Here is a 13,539-nt window from a genome sequence, read left to right on the forward strand (position 1 = left end):
CTGGGAAAGGCTTCTGTAGACAAAAGAGCTACTTAACTTTGGATGGGGTCTACCCCCCCCCCCCCCGCCCCCCCCACACACACCTGAAGTGCATGTCTATTGTCTGGGGAAGAGGGACCTTCCCTCAGGGGGAAACCTCTTCTGTGACAAGGTCAAAACCTGGGGTTTCTACCTTCAAACTAAATAAACTGGGGATCTCTAGTTTTCCATGTTGACAATAGTCAGAAAAAAACACTTTTTAACTAAGGAAAAAGGGGTGAGTGCATTATTAGGCCTCCTCAAAGATCTACAAGCTACAAATTCTTGTAGAGTCCCCAGACTCTGGCAGTTCTGGTCACTGACCTCTGGGAGTGTCACCATTTAGATGAAAACTCCAAAGGATAAAAGAATTTGGGGAACTTAGGGGAAAAATGGGGATTGAGGATGAAAGAGTATAGTTGATTGACTTTACAAAGGTAACAAAGAAAATGAGGAGCCCTAGATAGGAATAGCAGTGAGAGGCTGATGCTTTACAATGGACACAAAAAGAAAGAATCCCAAGGGCTGGGCTACCTTGGTAAAGAACTTTGGCCTAAGGGGAGAAACCACTGGGACAAAAAGAGATGAAGTTGGACTTTCCTTCTGGGGGAAACAAGGTCAAAGTTGAAGTTTCCACCTTCAAGCTGACTAAGGGGGAGGGGGGGGGCGTGTCATAAGATCTCACTAGACTACAAGTTTGGGGATTTCTAGGCTCCACGTGGACAGTGGGAACCTTGATTTGTATGATGAAATTATGTATAAGATCAATAGCTCCACGTTACTGGTTTGTTTTTTAAACCCTTGCCTTCCATCTTAGAATCCATGGTTCCAAGGCAGAAGAGTGGTAAGGGCTAGGCAAAAGGGATTAAGTGACTTGCCCAAGGTCACCCAGTTAGGAAATATCTGAGGCTACATTTGAATCCAGGATCTCTGGTCCCTCAGGCCTGGCTCTCGATCCACTGAAATACCCAGCTGGCCCTCCCACATTACTGTAGAATCTTCCATCATTTTTTTTTACCTGAGAGGACTGCTGAAGAAGAAAGCAAACATTATACAAAGGCCTCTAACACATGTTTCTATACAATAAACACAGGATGGCTCATTCAGAACAGGCTCTTGTCTCCTTGGAGTGTCCTTAAATAGGACCTGGCTTAATTGGGCACTCCTTTGTTATGCTTCCAATATTACAAGGGAAAAGGAAAGCATAAAGGACTGCTTTAGGTCACTCAACAAATCAGAACAGAGCATGCCGTGGAATCTGAGCCCCTTGTATCCCCATCCCCTGATCTGTCCCTGAGATCACACTCCCTTATCTTGTGTTTTCTTTTTCTGATGCCAGAAACTCTGCAGCTGTGTTTGATGAGTGCTAAGATCTCAAATGTCTTGTAGAGCTGAACTCATTGTTTATTAAGAACTTTCTTCATTTTTGTTCCCATTCCCTTCTGTGGTATCCCCCACCTCCTGTCCACCCACCCTTTGGTATCTCTTTCCCTCTGGATTACTGAAAGCCCAGGGGATGAATCTGCCAGCCGGAGCCTACAGGAATCTGCAGTGTCATTATAAACGGTTATCTCTCCTTCACTCTTCCTCATTGTTCTTGGAAAAGCTATTCCAGACCATTGAGGAGCGCTCCTGTGGGCTCTTGTCTTTATAATAGAGGCCTTTGTCCCGCAGTAATTAGGCAGAGCTCTGGTTTACTTCTACAACATTATTAACTCCTAGGAAAAAGGAAAAGGAGGGGAAAAAATTAGTTGTTATTTAAAATTGGTACCCTCGGGGGACAATGGGAAAGGCTTTTTAACATGTTCCCCCTCCTAATGAGGCCAAGCCCAAAGTTGTTGGCATGTTACTCAAAGCATTTGCCTGTTTAATGTGAGAAGCTGAACAAAGTGAGAAGATGGCATCCTCTTCCTTGAGGGTTGATTTGATTATTCCTGAGGAGGTTTGGAACCAGTTCATACCCCTCTCAGTAACAGAAGGGGGTCAAGTGTGGAACCCATCTACGGTTGTAATTGATCATTCTTAGAGTTGGATAGACTTCCACAATTCCATTCAATCAAGTCAGTTCAGCAGACATCTCTTAAGCTTGTACTGTGTAACTAGGCTTTGTGCTAGGAACAGGAGACAGAGAGGACCCAGGTCCTGCTGTAAGGAGCCAATACTTTAACTATCAAAATCATATGAAGTAATATTTATACAAAGCTTTCCACAGGGAAAGCTAGGTGGCTCAGTGGATAGAGAGCTGGGCCTGGAGACAGGAGCTCTGGGGTACAAATCTAGCCAAGCTGTGTGACCCTGGCCAAGTCACTTAACCCCTAACTCTTAGCACTCTTCTGCCTTAGAACCAATGTTCAATATCAATTTTAAGACAGAAAGTAAGGGTTAAAAAAAAAAAAAGCTTACCACAGTGCCTGGCACATAGTAAGTGTATAAATGTTGTTATTCTCTCTTCTAATCTTCTCAAACTCTTGTCAATTTCCTATTTCAAATACTTGTCTATTTCCTATTGGCCTATTTGATATGAGGAATTCAGGTTGGTGAAAGTGAGGAAGATTCTTAGGTGTGAGGATCATCCAGCTATCTCTGTTCTCGTTGTTCAGTCATGTCAGACTCTTCTTGTATCCAACTCTTCCCTTTGGGGTTTTCTTAGCAAAGACCCTGGAGTGGTTTGCCATGTCCTTCCTCAGCTCATTTTCTAGATGAGGAAACTGGGCCCAACTGAGTGAAGTGACTTGCCCAGGGTCACACAGTTGTTGTGTCTGAGGTCACATTTGAATTCAGGTCTTCCTGACTTCAGGTCCAGCTCTCTGTCCACTGAGCCACCTAGCTGTCCATCTCTTTAGAAAGCTGTAGATGTAGATAACTTTCCCTGCCTGGTTCTCAAGGCTGCAAGTGCTGTTTCAGGCATAGAAAATTAAAGATATGTGTATCCAAATCATTCTCTTATCTGATTTGTTCCAGTTCTTTACAGTAGGAATTTTTTTTTAATGAAAAGTTCTTATTCCCCTGGGGAGAAAGAGTAGAGGTTTTTTTGTTATTGTTGTTTCTTTTTTTTTAATTGTGAATCATCAACAAACATAAACACTGTAATAGACAAAGGAGAAAAAGAAAGAAGATTGTTTTAGAAACTGTGACTATGATTATATAGTTTTTTTTAAATTCCACTTTAAAAATTCTAAACTTAAATACCAAATAAGATAATCATTTTCATATATAAGTAGAATAGAGAAAGAAGATTACTCATATACTCCTGAATCTGGGACATACAACTTCCTTTTCCCTCCAAGAATATATTAAATTTAACATGTCATTTTCAAAGTTGCCCTACTTGTCTGTTTCCTATTGACCTTTCTTCTGATCTTTTCTGTGCATTTATAAAAATACTTCAGTGACCATCCTTTCTTCCCTTTTTTGTCGACTTTGATAACTATCACTAGCCTTTTGCTCTCTCCCAACAACAACAAAAATTTAAAAGATGAAAAATAATCCCTGTATTAAATATGCATAGTCAAGCAAAAATAAATCCCCATATAGGTCATATCTAAAAACACATTTCCCTCTCTATACCTCATTCATTGTCTCACTTTCAGGAAATGGGTAGCATGTTTAAGTACTGGTCCTTGGGAATCATAGTTGAATATTGCATTTAACTTAGTTCCTAAGTATTCATTACTTTTCTTTATATGTTGTTGCTGTTATGGAAATTGTACTATAGGTTTTGCTCTCTTTATTCTGTATTAATTCAATATCATCAATTCAAAATCAGGTTTATGTGAAATCATCCCACTTACCATTTCTTAGGTGCAATAGCATTCCCTCAAATTCATTATACCATCATTTGTTCAGCCAAGATCCAGTTCATGAGTTCCAACATTAAGTTTCAAGTCCTTTGCCTCTTAAAGAGGCACATTTATAATTTGTGTGTGTGTGTGTACATACAGGTCCTTTTCTTCTTTCTTTGATCTCTATGACATATAAGATATGTATAACAATAAATATAATAATAATATACATATAAGTAATGGCATCACAATTTAGTGATTTTTGGAATAGGTTATATTTCTCATATGTTTTCACTGTTATTGCTTTCCAATCTAAGTGTAACTTATTTCTTTAATATACCAAATATATACATGTTAATTGAGGAAAGGGATTGTTTTCTTTTTTTTTCTTTGTATCCTTACTGAATAGCTTTGTGCCTGGGACTTAAGGGTAGGGATATAGAACTGAACCTGCGATGTGGACATTTCTACCAATGGAGATCAACATCTTCTTTGCAATTGTATTTACTTTTTATTTTTTTCCAGATTACATGTTGATACAATATTGTTTTTTAAAACCCTTCCTTTCTGTCTTAGAAGAGCAGTAAGAGCTAGATAATGGGAATCAAATGACTTGCCCAAGGTCACACAGTTAGGAAGTGTCTAAGGTCACATTTGAACCCAAGACCTCCCATCTCTGGGCCTGATTCTCAATCCACTGATCTACTTCCTGCCCCTGTGATACAGTTTTAATAATTACTTTCTGACATTTTGCGATGCATGATCTTTCCCACCCTCCCATCTCTCCTCCCTCCTCAAGACAACAGTAATATGATAATGGCTATACATGTATTATCATATAATACATATTTTCCTATTCATGTTGTGAAACAAGTCTCATATTACTTGCACTAGAGAAAAATTCACAGAGGAAATAAAATGAAGAACAGTATTCTTTAATTTTCATTTAAACTGCTTGTTCCTTCTATGGCAGTGAATATTCTTTTTTTCATCATGAGTCCTCCAAGGTTGTCCTGGATCCTTGCCTTGATGGTAATGGTTAAGTCCTTTGCAGCTGGCCATCATACACTATTGTTGTTATATAGCCTATAATTTTAGAGTTGTCCAGGAAACAAGGCCAGGATTCAAACACAGGTCTTCCTGCCTGGTACATAGTAAGTGCATAATCAGTGCTTGCTGATAGATGCATAGTTTAGTGCATCAGAGGAGACACAAGTGGTTGGGATACCAAGACAAAAATGATGCAAGACTTACCTTCAGGGAGTTGAAATTCTAATCAGAGAAACCTCAATACAAAGTAATTTCCAGGCAGACAGCACTGGTCTGCTACAAAGCTGTATGCTGACAATACAACAGGGGTCGGGCAGGTACGTTAAAAGGATTAGGAAGGGCAGGACAGGGGACTGGGAGGGATGGAACTATGATGAGGAGCAAGGGTGTTGGTCAAGGAGGGAACTTCATCCCAGCCATGATAGGACTAAAAAATCACAGAGATTCTGAGGAAGACCTCAGAGCAGTAGAAGGTCATATGTTTCCAGGAGCAATAATAATGCAGATTTGATTATCAGTCTCTACATTAGAGGTAGGAAAGGGTCTTTGTTCTTTGTTGATGTGTTGATGTGAAGGGAAAAGTGGGTGACTTAGTGCAAAAACTACTTGCTCTCTAGTTAGAGGACCCCAAAACTTAACAAAGTGCCTGACATAATAAATGATTAATAAATGCTTGTGGTTTGTTGATTGACCAACTGACTGATGCTTACTATGGCCATGAGCAAGCCATTTAGCCTCCAAAGCCTTCCATTTTCTCATCTCTAAAATAAACAAATAAGACTAATGGTCTCTGCATCTCTTCCAGATCTAGGTCTACAATTTTCTGGAAGGGGCCAGGGCCAATTTCAGGTCTCTGGTTCTCCTTGATTGTCCTGCCAGAATTCTAGATCCTGGCTGGCCATACAAAAGTATGGTCATTAGTGTCTTGTTCTTAGCTAGGTCAGCTCTGTCCCAGGCTCATTCCATTGTTGAGTGGGCTATGGAAAGGATGATGATGGTCACTGGATGATGGCCAGTGAGGAGGAGAAAGAAGGGCAGTGGTCCTAAACTACAGGTCAGACAAGTGATCTACACACATCACACCTCAGCAAGAAGTCTTAAACCAAGTTCTAGAATCTTATTACATTCTTCAAAGAGGATACAGTTCATTTGACTTGGACAATAGATCTATTCCAAGTCCTAAAGAAGAACAAATTTAAACTTTAATGGAGGATACCCATTCGTGATGAATTGTTCTCTCCTTTCTGTGCTTTGAAGCCTCATTGGTTATCTGTCCACAGTCCAAAGTTCATTTTAAAATGTCTCTCACCTCTGTCCCTCTTGGCCTCTGCCCTGATTTTGTGGGTGGAAGGATTTAGGGAAACAGTAAGAAGGATGTGGTAACAGGGGGATTAATTCCACTCTGCTGTGAAGAGAGAGCTTGTTGCTCTCTCACCAGCATAGTTTCCTCCACCCATCTGAAGAGTGCCAGGGATGGAGTACATTACACAAACCATTCCCACTTGACCAGCTGTTTTTGGACAAGACAAACATGTTTGGAGACCAAAGGAAACCCCCAGTGGCTCAACTCATGATGTAACACCTCAGGCAGAGGGACTGGGGCTTTTCAATTCTAAGATACACCCTCCAAGGCCCTGGCATCTAATCACCAAAACAACGAAGCAGCCACAGCTTTCCCCTTCTGACCCCCAAAGCCTAGAACTTCTCCTTGGCTGCATTTCAGAGTAGACCGGGACAGGAAAGCCCAACTCAATTCTTTATATGGTCTGTAGTCAGGGACTAGAAAGCCCTGTTTGTTGCCAAGAGGCCCTGGCTCCTGTAGTTGTAATAGGTGCATTTGGCTTTTCTTGTCATTTTTATGCCCTTGATTTAGTGTGGAGAAAAGGAATGGGTCACTGTTGCTTTAAATTGTCTGTAACAATATTTGGCTGATTTTGTTTTGAGTTGGATTGAAGTTTCCTGATGGCCATGAGAACAGAATATAATTGTTCATGCCTCCTTTGGAAGTTAGTTTCGGTTACAGCTCTCAGCTTTAGTTAGAAGATTGTTTTTTTACAAAGCCTAAATATTGAATTTAATTCCTAGTGACTGACTAGTAGTCCATCCAGTCTTTAAGCCTTCCCTTAACAATGACCAGTGCTAGCAGCTCCAGTAAAGGTTGCAATTCCCATGGTGATCTGTCTGTGAAGTGCTCTGTGCATGAGTTTGTTTGTACTTGGCTATTAACCTAAATATACACAAACACATGCACACTCCCACATTCACGTAATACATACATAAAGGCAGGGCCAAGTTTTTAGTCCCCGGTCTTTACAATTATTCTTAGACAAATTACTAATTTTTTTTCTGCTTCTATTTTCCAATACATGCAGTAAAGATTATTCTATTTAGCTTAAACCTACCCATTGAGGACCTGTGAAGATGACTTTAAGCCCTTTCCTTCCATCATAAAATCAATATTATGTATTGGTTCTAAGGTAGAAGAGTGGTAAGGGCTAGGCAATGGGGGTTAAATGACTTGCTCAGGGTCACACAGGTAGGAAGTGTCTGAGGCCACATTTGAACTCAGGACCTCCCATTTCCTGGCTTGGCTCTCTGTCTACTGAGCCACCCAGCTGCCTCTTAATTATGTTTTTAAAAACATATTGAACACCTCAGAAGTGTTCCAAGTGATCCAGGGCTACAAGGCACATTACATGTCATCTAGTCCAAATTCTTCATTTTATAGATGAGGAAAATGAATTCTGGCCAGTTGTAAATAACTTGCCCAATTTCACACAGGCTGTAAATAAGTCAGAATTTGAACTTAGGCTCTGTAATTCCAAGTTCAGAGCTCTGATTAGCATCAGTGAGTGATAGATTGATCTTTATATAAAAGGTGATGGTGCCCAGCAATTAAAGTGCCAGTAAAAGACAACCTGGACTTAAGTTCTTCCTCTGACACAGAGAGAGGCAGCTATTGTTCAGTGGTTAGAGTACTAGGCATGGAGTCAGGAAGACCTGAGTTCAAATCCAGCCTCAAATATTTCCTAGCTATGTTACTCTGGGCAAGTCATTTAACCTCTGACAAGGAGAAGGAAATGGCAAATTACTCTATTGTCCTTGCCTAGAAAACTCCATGGATTGATATGGTCCATGGAATCACAAAGAGTCAGATGTAACCAAACAACAATCTAACCCATACTAACTTTATAATTATGGATAAGTTGCTTATCCTCTCAGTGTGCTGGGCAACTAATAGTGTAATTTATTCAAAAGTTTCTGTTTTGCCAATGGAGGGATTCTCCACATTGAGAGGTTCCTCATACAAATGAAGTCATAGGTCAAGATCAAAAAAAAAAGAAAAAAGAAAAGAAAGTACCTAAAATTTGCATTCCAAATTGACATTAGGCTAGTGCCTTGATTAGAGAAAGTACATATGACAAAAAATACAGATGCCCAATGGTAACATACAGATGGAGATGAAAATGTGTCGCCCCATTTTTTTCAACAATATTGAGGTGTTGGCGTAGGAAGGAATTCACACATACCCAGTAATACCCGTTCATGTAGACCTTTTGTGAATAATGATATGTTTCTGTGAAATAGTCACCTGGCTCCAGGGCACTTTTTGTATCTATGGAACAGAGTAATATTAACTCACCCACACATTGGGCAGCAAGTCCATTAACTGTGGATTAATTCCTTTGTACTACATCCTAACACATTGGTCTCCAAACATTTTTCATTATGTACCCTGTATTGTTAAAAATCTTTAGCATTTACCCCAAATATATAGTATGTATATTTATATATATAAGGTGTATCTATGTACTACTATATTAATATGTAAGTTACAAAGCATGTTAGAAATTAGACATTTTAAAGTTGGAATAGGTGACCAAAAGGATAGAGGACTAGACCTTTTCTCCTATCTTCACCTCAAACATCTCTAAAATGAGAATTATGGAGGGCGGAGCCAAGATGGTGGCCTAGAAGCAGTAGAAGTTCAAACCTCTGAATACCCTTCCTTATTGATCACAAACTCCATGCTCCTAGGGGAACAAAAATCAAACCTAACAACAAGACAGAGCAAAAGAATCCTCCTGCTGGACTCAATTCAAAAGGTAGGGCCCCCCAAAAGCCAGAATCCAAGAACACTCGGGTTTAAAGGGAACACAGAAGGAAGGTCCCAGGACCCCGGCCCCCCACCTAGAACGCTAAGCCTCCAGAGGCAGTGGGAACCTCTGGGCGGGCAAAGGCACTGGTCTGGCGGGTGTACCTTGTGGGAAGGGCTGTGCCAGGCTCAGAGCATTGAACACAGGCAGTGGGGAAGGAACTGGAGAGGGAGCATAGAGCAGACAACCTAGTCAGAGCTGTGGAGACCTTCCATATTGCTCCAGCCTTCCAGGAGGTTTTGGCCTCAGAGCACACCCAGCCCAACCCAATCAAAAGTCTTCAGAGTTCAGGGAACCCCAGGCTCCAACACCCCTCCCCCCACAGATTGCTGGATTTTAATACAATCAAAAGCCTCCAGAGTACAGGGAAGCTCAAACTCCAACACCCATCCCCCACAGACTGCATGGAGAGATCTCCTGACAAAGCTCAAATAAGGGAGCCTAACAAAAAGCCCCAAAACCAAAAAAATGAGAGGAGCAAGAGCACAGACAAATACGGGGAGCAAAGAAGGGGTAAATATGAGCAAACAACAGAAAAAGAAGAAAGAAATTACAATAGACAGCTTCTATACAGGCAACGATCTAAGAGCAAACAGAACAGAGGAGGCAAGCAATAAAAAAGAAATCCCAGCCAATTGGATACAGGCTTTGGAAGCACTCAAAATTCAATTCAAAATACAATTAAGAGAGGCTAAAGACAACTGGGAGAAGAATTTTAAAACTAAGATAAGTCATCTGGAAACATAAAATAGTGTCTTGAAAGCCAAAAAAAGTATCAAATCTAAGTTTTGGGGTGTAGGGAAAGGGATCTCTATCTGTTCTTCTGTCCTTAAACACCTTAAAAACTTGTGCAACCTTAAATTCTGGGTGTAGTGGTTTCCCATTCTGGTGTCCTTTGAAGTGAAGGAGTAAAGGAGAGACAGTGTGGTACACTAGGTAAAACAGTAGACCTGGAATCAGGAAGGCCTGGGTTCTAATCCCTCTTAGGACATTTACTAGCCCAGCACCCCTGGGTAAGTCAGTGCAGTGGGGGAAGTACTTCCTCTGGGGTCAGAGAACATTCCATTCTCCTCCCATTTCCAGATCCCTTTAATATCTTGTTCTCTTCCATTAGAATGTAGGCACTCTCTTTTTCCTTGTATTTGTATCCTCAGCACTAGTACAGTTTGAAACCCTTAATAAATGCTAGATTGAGTCTAAAAATAAAATAAGAATAATGTGCAAGAAGTAAACTAATTATAGCTTTCCCACATGAAGAACCCTATTGAGGTAATAACCTGATGAATTAAGAGCAGAGAAGGTTAATCCTCAATTCATAATGCTCTCACTCAGCACCTCCCCTCATCAATCCCTATATTCTGGTCTGGGAGCTGGGGGAGCCACTCAACAATTCTCTTGCTACTGCTCTATCCTGTTAGCACATCACCCCTTCTGCATATCCTAGTATTTTATGGCAACAAACAATACAACTGCTGTCCCTTCTGACCCCTAACACACGCACATACATGCACACACACATATACACACAAGTATGAGGAAAAATGGACTTTGTACTGCTTGGGGTAGACTGGCTAACTAAGAAATACAGGAAACTGGGGCAAGTGTCTGGATCCCTGTCTGGAGATAAATAGTAGCATGTTTTATCACCAGGATTTCTGGCATATGTGTGTGTATTTGTGGGCAAGGGTTGAATCTTATCCGGCCTGGCATCCAGGTGAGGCTAATTCTATTCCCTTAGAAGTCTCTTAGAATGGAAACTGAAAGTGAATTTCCCAGCATGGGAGGAGGCTAAGAAAACTTTGAGGTCTAGCCCATTGGAAATCCCAGAAAGTGATCAAAAGAGGAATGTAAGGGGTAAAGACTGAAATTACCAAAAATCTCAAGAGAAAAAAAAATCCCATTGAAAACTCTGAATACAAGCAGATAAACTAACAGGGAAGATATTAATAACAGATGGGAAGATAGCCTCTAGGACATCTAAATGTGTCCAAACATCTCATATTAAATGTTGCAAGGTTGGGGCAGCTGGGTAGTTCAGTGGATTGAAAGCCAGGCCTAGAGACAGGAGGTTCTAGGTTCAAATCTGGCCTCAGGCACCTCCTAGCTATGTGACCCTGGGCAAGTCACTTAACCCCCATTGTCTAGCCCTTACCACCTTTTTGCCTTGGAATCAATATACTGTATTGATTCTAAGACAGAAGGTAAGAGTTTTAGAATAATAATAAATAAATAGCTAAATATTGCAAGGCAAAAGAAACTAAATTAACACCTAATGAGGCTGATGACCCTATGGATTTCCAAGATAACATGGAATCATGGCAGATTGTTCCAGAATGGCTCAAGAGACAAGAATCATGAAATAAATGATGGCCTCTACAGAGCAGAAATAATTGGTAGAATAGAAAAACCTGAATCCAAGATGGCAAGTTTGGTCAAAAAATTAAAGAAAGAACAAGTAATTATCAAAGCACATTCACAGAAGTCAATGTGAATCTGAGAAAGAATTAAAGAAATCCATGACATTAAGAAAATCATCTTTTTTCTAGCTGCGAGATCCTGAGCAAGTCATTTAACCCCAACTGCCTAGCTCTTATCACTATTCTACCTTGGAACAGATAATTTAGTATTGATTCTTTTATTTTTTAATCTTTTACCTTAGAAAACCCATGTATTGGTTGCAAGGTGGAAGAGTGGTAAGAGCTAGGTAATGAGGGTTAATCGACTTGCCCAGAATCACACAGCTAAGAAGTATCTGAGGTCAGATTTATACTTCCAGTCTCTGGGCCTGCTTCTCAATCCACTGAGCTACCTGGATGCCCCCACCTATCAATTCTAAGACAGAAGGCAAGGGCTTTAAATTAAAAAAAAAAAAAAAAGATTATCCCTATCCAAACAAAACCCATTGATCTCAAAGACAAGATACGTACAATTTAAGGACCATAGTTGTCCCAAAAGAATATGACAAATCCAAACAAAACCAACCAAACAAACAAAAAACATGGTGGTTTATAGCAGAGCTTGCCTTATTGGCAAAACATGAAGGAAAAGCCCAAAATGGTGGAGGGAGGATTGCATTGATCCTTTTTTTATGTAAACTGTTTTGACTTCATGCCTGCTGAGTCATAGATCCTCCCAGTTCCTCATCCAGCCAGAAGACTCCTCCTCACCATATATCACCTAGTCAGTCCTGGACAGAAGTTGGCTTGCTAAGCCTCCATATGTTCCTTAAGCATCCTCTGCGTGCTTCCAGGACTTCAGCCTCCTTGGACAGCTCCTCCTCTCTCTCCATTACACTAAGACTCTACCAAAAGAAAGCTAGAAGCCTTTGGGCCCTGTAAAAGGGGCCCTGCCCTCTAAAGAAGCCAGGGCAAACACAAGTTAGAAAGCTGTTGAAGGTTTTCAAAGCTCTGACCATGCACACCTGAGAGCTGCAGTGCTCTGTTCTTAGAAGTCAGTCAATAAAGCATTTAAGTGCCCTTGAGAGGTTTCCAGTGTAATAGAGGAGACAACATGTAAACAACAGGTTAAATTGGAGATAATCAACAGAAAGAAGGCACGATAATTAAGAGGAACATGCAAAGACTTCCCGTGTAAGGTGGATCTTAGCTGAAGGAAACCAGGGGAAGCTTGGTGGGAGAGGAAACTAGGAGGGAGATCATGATAGGCATGAGGCTAGGCAGCAAAAGAAAAGGCACAAAGTCAGGGGATGGAGGGTCTTCTTTGAGGAACAATTGGATCACAAAGTACATAGAGGGTATATGAAATACAGAGTACAGCAAGTTGTATGAAGACTGAGTACAGTTTAATCCAATTCGATTCAACCAATATTTTCTTAATATCTTCTATGTTCTAGGTTCAAAGACAAAAATAGGATAATAGCTTAAAGAGTATTTCTTTAGAAGCCATTAAGCCCAACTTACTTGTTTTACAGGTAAGGAAACCAAGGCACAGTTTAATTGTCTTGCTCAGGGTTACAGATTTAGAAACTGGGTAGGAATTTGAACCCATGACTTCCTCACTCCAAGTCTAGCATATTATCCACTATAACAAACCACCTCTTTTCTTAAAATGAAATACCCCCTGTCTTCAAGGAGTTTACATTCTACTAATCCCAGATCTCACAAACCATAGTTACTTCACACCTCTCCACCATGCTTATCATTTATTTTTGCACTTTATGACTTTTCCTGTGGGTTTGTTTTATCTGTCTATGGGTTCTATGGGGATCCCTTGGGGATCTATGGTCAGATTCCAATGGGTACATGAGTTTGGATAGGGAAAAATTCCATCATTTTTCACTAATCTCTAACTAAAATTTAATATTTCCTTAATTTACAAATACAATCCAATATATTCTGAGAAGGAATCTGTAGATTTCAAGTGATTGTCCAAGAGTTACCTAATGCAAAGAAGGTTAATAATCTCAAACCAGACCATCAGTTCCATGGGGGCATAGACTATTATTTAAACTTTGTATATACCCTAGCAAAGTGCTTAGGACACAGTAGATGCTTAATAAATGCCTCTTAAAT

General features: G+C 40.4%; 1 protein-coding gene across 1 annotated transcript in view; it reads left to right on the forward strand.

The window, feature by feature from the left end:
- RAD51B (RAD51 paralog B) overlaps nt 1–13,539 on the forward strand; it is a 922,671-nt gene that overhangs the window by 881,349 nt on the left and 27,783 nt on the right. The gene's annotated exons all lie outside the window — the stretch shown is intronic.

This window comes from Monodelphis domestica, chromosome 1 (genome assembly GCF_027887165.1).
Source record: "Monodelphis domestica isolate mMonDom1 chromosome 1, mMonDom1.pri, whole genome shotgun sequence".
In the NCBI taxonomy this organism is placed as follows: Eukaryota; Metazoa; Chordata; class Mammalia; order Didelphimorphia; family Didelphidae; genus Monodelphis; species Monodelphis domestica.